The following is an 8,543-nucleotide window of genomic DNA, read 5'->3' as shown; positions in this document are numbered from 1 at the left end:
AGATTCTTTAGAAGAAACGCAGGCAGAAAAACCTGTTGACACACAAGAACCAACAGGTTCCTCAAAAGAAATGCAGTTAGAAAAACCTGTTGACACACAAGAACCAACAGGTTTCTTAGAAGAAATGCAGTCAGAAAAACCTGTTGACACACAACAACCAACAGGTTCCTTAGAAGAAATGTAGTCAGAAAGACCTGTTGTTACACAGGAACCAACAGGATCTTCAGAAGAGGTTCAGACAGACAGACCTGTTGCTACACAAGAACCAACAGGATCTTCAGAAGAAGTGCAGTCAGAAAAACCTGTTGTCACACAAGAACCAACAAGCTCTCTAGAGAAGTTGCAGGACCAAACTAAAGGACTTACTGACACACAAAAACCAGTAAGTTCATCTGAAACTGCACAAGATCAAGAACCTACTGACACACAAGAACCAGTAAGTTCACCCGAAATTGCACAAGATCAAGAACTTATTGACACACAAGAACCAGTAAGTTCTTCGGAGACTGCACAGGAACAAACAGAGGAGCCTGCTGACACTATGCAGGAAGAAAAGAAAGAGGAAAATAAGGATTCACCCCGGCCTACCCAATTTGCCATGGAAGCAGAAGCTACACAAGAACCAGGAAACACAGAATCTTCCCAGGTCACTGAAAGTGTTATGAAACGGGAAGAAGAAAAAGTTTTAGGAGAAAATGAAGAAAAACTGGACTTACCTAGCCCTATTCAAGTTGCCAAGGAGCTAGAAGAGGAAGAATCAAATAAGGAAAAAGGTACAGACTCACCACGGCCTGCCCAAAGCATTATGGAGGAGGAAGAAATAGTGTCAAGAGAAAATGAAGAAAAACTGGACTCATCCAGCCCCAGTCAACCTGACAAGGAGCGAGAAGAAGAAGAAAAAGATACATACTTATCACGGCCTACCCAAATTATGATAGAGGAAGAAGAAATAGTTTCGGAAGGAAATAAAGAAGAATTGAATTCATCCAGCCTTAGTCAAACTGCCAAGGAGCAAGAAGAAGATGCAGAGAAAGGGACAGATTCACCCTGGTCCACCCAAATCACCATCGAGCAAAATGAATTAGTACAACAGGAGGAAGAGACTCTAGTTAGAAATGAAGAAGAAGATGCTGGACCATCCCAGCCCATTCTAACAGAACAGATCATCTTGGTTGATGCCTATATGCAAACAGAACTCCCCACTGTTAGTGATGCATGCATACAAACAAAGAGTTTTCAGGAAATAAAAAGAAAGTGGTGGAGAGAATATCAGCAGTCTCAAGGCAAGGCATTCGAACAACAAAAGGGGACCTGGTTTGATCATGCTTATAAGAACTGGGAAGCACTGGAGCAATGTAGGGCCTAGTATAAAGAAATCAAGGAACTGAAAGCCAGACTATCCCAGATGTTTGAGTTGTGTCAAAGAATGCTTGCCACAAGAAAACCTTCTTTTAATTATGCTACATTTTTGAGGGAAAGGCTTGCATTTATACAACTAAAGGCTGTCAAAGAGGGGAGGCCTCATCAAGTGATCACAACAGAGTAGTTTATGCAGACCTTTGCAGAGGCACCTAAAAACGATCAGAACCTGCTATGTGAACTATACCTCCATAATGAGGCTGTTTCCGAAGAAAGACGCATGAACATGCTACCCTCAGTCAGCGACATACAGCTGAGAGCCTTTGTCTCCTTTTTGGCTAATCAACTTACTTGGCAAAATGCCTTTGTCTCAGCCAACCATAACGAACAGAATTGTCTTCTGTGGATTCGAGCTGAACCACAGAACGCTGCTACTTTCATTGCACAACACCTAAAAATGGTAAGTGACTCTGATATGAAGGATCATGTCATGAAACTGCAAACAGAGGTTCTAACAGACTGTCAGCGTTATGTGAAGACTAAAGCAGCCTCGGCTGTTAAAGCAAATAAACTGTTTTGGGATAACTGCCCCACAGAAAGGCAGGAATATCACCCATATAACCCATCAAATCTGCAAGTAACACTTTCAAGGGTACCTGAGTATGTTAAATGCATGCAGCGTTGTGCTGAAAATTGGATGGGTTACAAATTCAAATTTCCACTTTTATGGTTGTCTGGTGATCAGTATAAGGGCCAGTTTGGATTATCTAACAGAGAAGAAGCAGCAGCATGGAAGCACATAAAAACTGTTTTTGGGTTCAGGGAGAAGTTTGATGCCACTCCCTACAGCTATTGTCTTAGTAATCTACATTGTTCGTCCCAGTTTTCCGACTCAGACTCAGAGTAGCCATTGCATGGGGACATGCAATCTCTTCAGTTGGGGGGGATGTTGGGACTCAGAATTGACCTATTTTTACCTTATCTTTTTGCCGTATTATTATCCTTTTGCAGTCATAGGTTGAAAGCTTTTGATTTTATAATGACATAATTACCCCAAGGTACGAAGTAACTTTCCGCATATCTATGTTTAATTGTTCATTGCATATTCGTGAATATCTTTGTATTTATCCTTGGAAAAGCTGACTAAACTATCAAGTAATTGTCTTAAGCTTGCAGGAAATATAATGTATAGTTGCTGTAACACCGGAAACAACAACTACTCAGTTGCTGCAACACCAGAAGCAGCAACTCCGTAGTTGCTATAGTCAGCAACAGCAATCACCTAAAGCAAGCTATTTTGTAACAGCCGCATATAACAGATAGCAACTATTCAAAGAACCCTGATGCGGCATAATTAAGCGGATGTCTAAAGCAAGATGAACACAGTCAGCATTGCCTAAAGCAGGAACAGCATGGGGAAGAGGCAAAGGAATGTGAAGATCCCGAGAAGACGGTCGAAGTCAGTTACCAACTGTGTAACAGCCAGAACCTAAGAAAGAACATATTGTCATACTGTTGTAGCAGTGCTCTGTACTTCTTATTTTTGGTAGAATAGGATTAACTGAATGAGCTATAATACTCTATTGTAATAGATGTCTCCTCTATAAAGAGGAGACATCTACATAAGAAAGGGGATCGATCCGTCAGTGTATATAGTCAATCTGTAAAGTGAGATTTTGAAAACTTCAGCAAGGCTGAACTTATTGTACTGGGATCTTTTTGGAAGATGAATATAAAACTGTTTTGAGCACTTAATTCAGTCTTCTCGTTCCTGGGGAATCTTGTGAGAGGGACTGGGCCCACCTTCCTCACAAGATTCACCCATTTACTTTCTTGTCAGTGTGTAAGTTTGCAATAATTTATTTCTGGTACTTTGTTTGGATTTCATAGCATTACCTCTAGTATTTCTGTTTTGCTAGTACTTTGTTTCATTAATTATTTGAGTTTGTTTCTCATCGGTGAATTAGAATGTAGTGTGCGTTAGTAATCTGATTACAGAGGCAGGTGCTGAACGTCACCACCTGGAGGATAGGGTCTTGATCCTCTGCCAACGGAGAATCCATCATTTTTCCTTCCATATTTATGGTTTAATTATTTGCTTTTACTTTAACAGTACCGTAAGAACTTAGCGTAAGAGTTACGTATACTACAACTTTTTAATGCTTTTAGGATTTGAGTACATGCAGTACGCAGTAGCCTTTGGAATAAAAAGACTTTCCCTGGTTGACAATTAATGTGGTACTTGAATGTTTAATTCATAAACAATTCAACTAGCCAACATCCAGATACAAAGATTTCAAGGGGAAGCTGAGAACTAGATGGCTAGGGCCATATTCAGTGGAAAAATGTCATGATGATGGATCTGTTCTTATTCGGACCATTGATGAGGAAACCATCCCCATGCTTGTAAATGGGCATCGATTGAATATCTACAAGAAGCCTCTCTCAAGGCAAGAGTTCATCAAAACTATGGAGAAGGTAGTGTTGGTCATAGAGAAGGGTTCTCTCCTGTTTCGGGCACACCCTGAAGAATCTAAAAAAAAAAAATAATAATAAAGATCCTTTGGTGAAAACCTTTCTGAGGTGCCCAAGGCAAGTGGTAGGGGTGAAAACCTCATTGAGGCACCCCTATTGTCTTTCAAAAAAAAAAAAAGGATAAAGATTTGAAAAGATCCTTGAGTGAAAACCTCTCCGAGGCGCTCAGGGTAGATGGCAAGGGTGAAAACCTCATTGAGGCGCCCCTGTTATCTTTCAAAAAAAAAGAAAAAGAAAAAGAAAAAAAGAAAAAGAGAAAAAGAAAAAAACAAGGTCAGCAAATTCATTATGTAAAATTGCATGTAGGTGTTCTATGGAGGAGAGGAAGCCTCTCAACTCAAAGCCAAGGGTCCTCATCATGCAGTCAGGACGCCTCACCAGCACCCCCTCCAAGAACACTCATTTTTTCCAAGGTATGTGCAATTTTATTACAGCTTGAGTCTTCTACAGGAAGACGCAGATTTTCTACAGGAAGATGCAGAGTTTCTACAGGAAGGTGCAGACTCTCTACAGGAAGCGCAGACTTTCTACAGGTTGCTCTGTATTTCTACAGGAAACTTCCTGTAGAAGCCCAGAACGGCCCAGAATTCATTTCATGAAGAGATCTAAAGGCTAAGGATCGGTTTGGACGTGTTATCACCAAAATAGGACCCTGATAGGCTGTTGATCAGACTATCTCAGTGTAACTATTTCAAACCAACTTTTGGCTGAGGCTTAGCCTCCTCAGCCTGAGAGGGCTCTCTCAAAGGGTTAATGATTTAGATTAAAGATATGAATAGATGGCTAACTCTATGGTTTGTAATTGTGTATGTTTATAGGTTGAAAGATGAAGGCTGGCTACCATTGGGCTATGGAGTCAAAGTATGTTTCAGTACCACAACAAGATCAGCTTAACATGAAATCAGGGCATTCAACATTTGAATATTCAGAACACAACACACATATGGAACCACAGCTCATAAGTGCACACAGGAAGTCAGAGCATAATCAGTGAATTCTGAGTGATTGTACACCTATGCAACTGTAAACAAAACTAAGGAAAGGACAACACTCATTCTGAATATAAGAAATCCTTCATGAATCCTGAGTAGTGAAGCCAAAGCATTCTACCTAGCATGGAAGTCAAGGCATTATAGAGTTCAAGTGTAGAAATGACAATACAAAACAGTGAAACATAGTAAGTTTATCTATGAAGGAAGTCAGAGCATCAGTGATGAATTTTGAGTATCATAAGTAAACACCACTGCAATGTAAGTATTGGAAGATGCCATCATAACAAGAACATACAAGAACTCTTCATGAATCTTGAGTTGTCTAAGTAGAAATCTGCATTAGGTTAAAAATATACACAGTCTGCACATAGAGCAGCAGCTGAGCCAAAAAGTCTCCAACCCTTTGCTAATTCGACCTCTTGCTCTATATAAAGCATTTACAATTAGGATTCCATCATCCCTCCTCAAGAGAATTCGAATTTTCCATCAGTGACACCTATTCTAACCATAAAACAAACCATTAAATGTATTTGACACCTAACTAGTAGTCCTAGAGACCTAATACAACTAGGAGTGTAACTCCTTATTATGACTAAAACAACCTTATCTAGACATTTGAAGCATTCTTTGACACCTAACACTCCATGAAGTCGAATTTGATGAAGCCTCCCACGTGGTCACCCAACTGTTGATGACAAACCCTAGAAATTAGGGAACATGTTTCCTTGTTTTTAGGTTTAGGATCCCTGAAAATGGCACGTGGGACAGAGCCTTTATCTCTTCATCCATGACACATTTTACAAAACTGAAGGAGGTTTTTGTAGCCCATTTTGTCTAGAACAAAAACCTCTCCTGGTTTTTTAAAACATTCCTCCAGCTGTTCAGAATATGTCCTTGAAAAACACGTGTCAAACAGGTAACTATTCCTTGCTCTGTTCTGGCTGAAAAATAGGTCTTGGGACAGAGGTCATAACTTCTCGTACAAAATGTATTTGGAAAAAATGAAGGAGGTTTTTGTGAAACAATCCGTGCTTAACAAAAACCTCTTTTTTTTTTTTTGAAACATGACTCCCGCTACCCATAATCGATCCTTGAAGAATATGTGTAAAACAGGAAATTTTGATTTTTTGAAAAACTGCACCTACAGAAGTTTTGTAGCGCAACTTTGGTCACCCGTTTCTCCCAGCTCATAATGAATTTAAGGAAACTGAAGGAGGATTTTTTGAATCAATCCATGCTGAACAAAACCTTCTCTTGGTTTTTTGAAACATCGTTCCTACTGCCCAAAATAAGTCTTTGAAAAAAAGTTGTCTAACAAGAGATGAAAAACTGCACCTACAGCAGTTTCGTAGCGCAACTTTGGTCCTTCATTTCTCCCAGATCATAATGGATTTGAAGAAAGTAGAAGAGGTTTTTGTACTTCAGTATTTTAGGAACGAAAACATCTTTCACATTTCAGAGAGTAGTTTTCCACTGCTCGGAAACTGTTCTAGAAGTTGACTGGTAGAAACTAGGAGAGAAAGTTCCTCTTTTCTAGAGTTTCTTTTTTATTCTTGTCTTGAAATCCTTCTGCTGACCATGTTGTCTCTTTAACCATATGAAATGAATTAAATCAACCATATACCCTGCTCAAATACTTGTGCTAAGAAAAAAATTCTTTAATGGCGCCCAGAGCATTATGAATCAATACTAACTATGAGATAATGACCATTTTCATAACATAGAGTTTAGAGTTCATGAATGTCCTTCCTGTCCTTGTTTTGCCTTTGCTTGATGTTTATACCTTGTAAGTAATCCCTTTCAGATGCCCATCCTCAAAAAGATATCCTTTTGTCTTACAAAAATGATCCATCAAATCACAATATGCAGCTACAGCAGTTTCGTAGCGCGCTACGAAACTGCTGTGCATTAGGCATCACTTACAGCAGTTTCGTAGCGCGCTACGAAACTGCTGTGTAATTTCAAAACACAGCTTTAAGACCAAAATTTAACCTTTTTGAGTCTTTCTTTTTCTTGAAATGGATTTCTCCACATGTCATGAAGCTTGCTCAAAGCTGAATATAATAAACACCATTCTTCAAGGAAAATTTTCAAAATGTAATATATATCAAAATTTAGGATTACCTTACATGCCTTGCTTGAGCCTTCAAAGAACTTTGATGTATGCTGACCCTGAGTTTGCCAAGTGCTTCTTATCCATGAAAGGAGCATGAGAATAACCAAGACCAATTCTCCCTTACCTTACCCTTTTCCTTTGAAATCTTTTCAGTGATAACAGTGGCTCCACTTGGGATAGTGTGCCCTTGTGGTACACTAAGAACTCGTAGGTCCAGTGCTTTGTCCATTTTATGAAAAACATAGATTTGCTTGACGAGCATTCCTTTCCAACTTCTTGGGCCTTCACCTCGGGCTTAAACTTGATGATCATTGTGAGATAAAGAAATCTACCACTACTGAAAAAAATGCTCAGTCAACCTTGAGCTTATTTGCATTTTCCTACCTACCTACCCTATCAGCTGCAATCTCCACTTGTAGCTCAAGGAACATGAAATTTCCAATGAAGCCAGTCATTTGTTTTATCTGATATTAGAGGCTCTTGACTACATCCGACCTCAAAATAACCATGGTAGTGAGATGACCACATCAACTCATAATATGCTTGATCTTCATAATGCAAATGAAAATGAAATAGCAGAGTGCAAAGATTGTCCATATATTCACTTATAGGGTCAAAGAATACATGGTTAGCTTGATGATTCTTGTAACTTTCTGGTTGAGCAAACTGATCTTCAACAACAGTGTACATTTCCTCAATCGTGAAAGAGAAAGGAAACAACACTCTCTCCTTGTGTTCTGCCATAGAAAACTTCAGAAATTAATGATCATGATTATGAAGACTATATGCCTGAATTTGACCTTGTAAACCTTCAATGTCTTTCTCAATGTCATTAGCAACTTCATTCAAAAATTTCATCTTATCCTCTATCTTACACTCAAATGATTTTAGATACGAGGATAAGGACAAAGAAAAACTTTCATTTGTATCTCCATTACTATGATCATTATTCCATTGTTTGAAACCTTGAATTGAAGGAGATTTTGCCACCAACTCTGATCTATCTATCCATTCCTCCAAAAACATAAACCAAAAGTCTTCAAATGACTTGATGGATTTGGCAGGAAAGCTTTCAATCCACCGTTTACATTTCCCTTGAAGTGAATCATAGAACAACATAATGCAAACATCTTCATTTTTAACTCTAAGAAGCTCGATAAAATCACTAAACTCAGATAGATGCTTCAAAGTTAAACTCAAATCTTCTCCATTGAATTTTGGACCATTCCTTAGAAAATATGCATCCTTGGGAAAATGATTTGGGAAACCATGAATTCCTGAAAAATCTATGCATGCATACCTTGAAATAAGAATGGTAGCATTTGGGTCCTTCATAACTCCAGTGGAATCACCATGAATATATGAATTTTGAATTCTTCAACAATGGAGTCGCCAAGGTAGATTTGCAGCCTCAAAAAGTCTTCTGAGCTCCTGCTACCTTCAGAAGTTCAGCCTCTTGATTTTGGGAAAGAATAATCTTCAGGCTCCCGGCAGACGCACCAAAATGTTATCACCAAAATAGGACCCTGATAGGCTGCTGA

The sequence above is a fragment of the Pinus tabuliformis genome, chromosome 1_1 (genome assembly GCF_031772625.1).
Source record: "Pinus tabuliformis cultivar Carrire ecotype Pingquan chromosome 1_1, CPIR1, whole genome shotgun sequence".
In the NCBI taxonomy this organism is placed as follows: domain Eukaryota; kingdom Viridiplantae; phylum Streptophyta; class Pinopsida; order Pinales; family Pinaceae; genus Pinus; species Pinus tabuliformis.
This window is presented reverse-complemented; position numbering follows the sequence as displayed.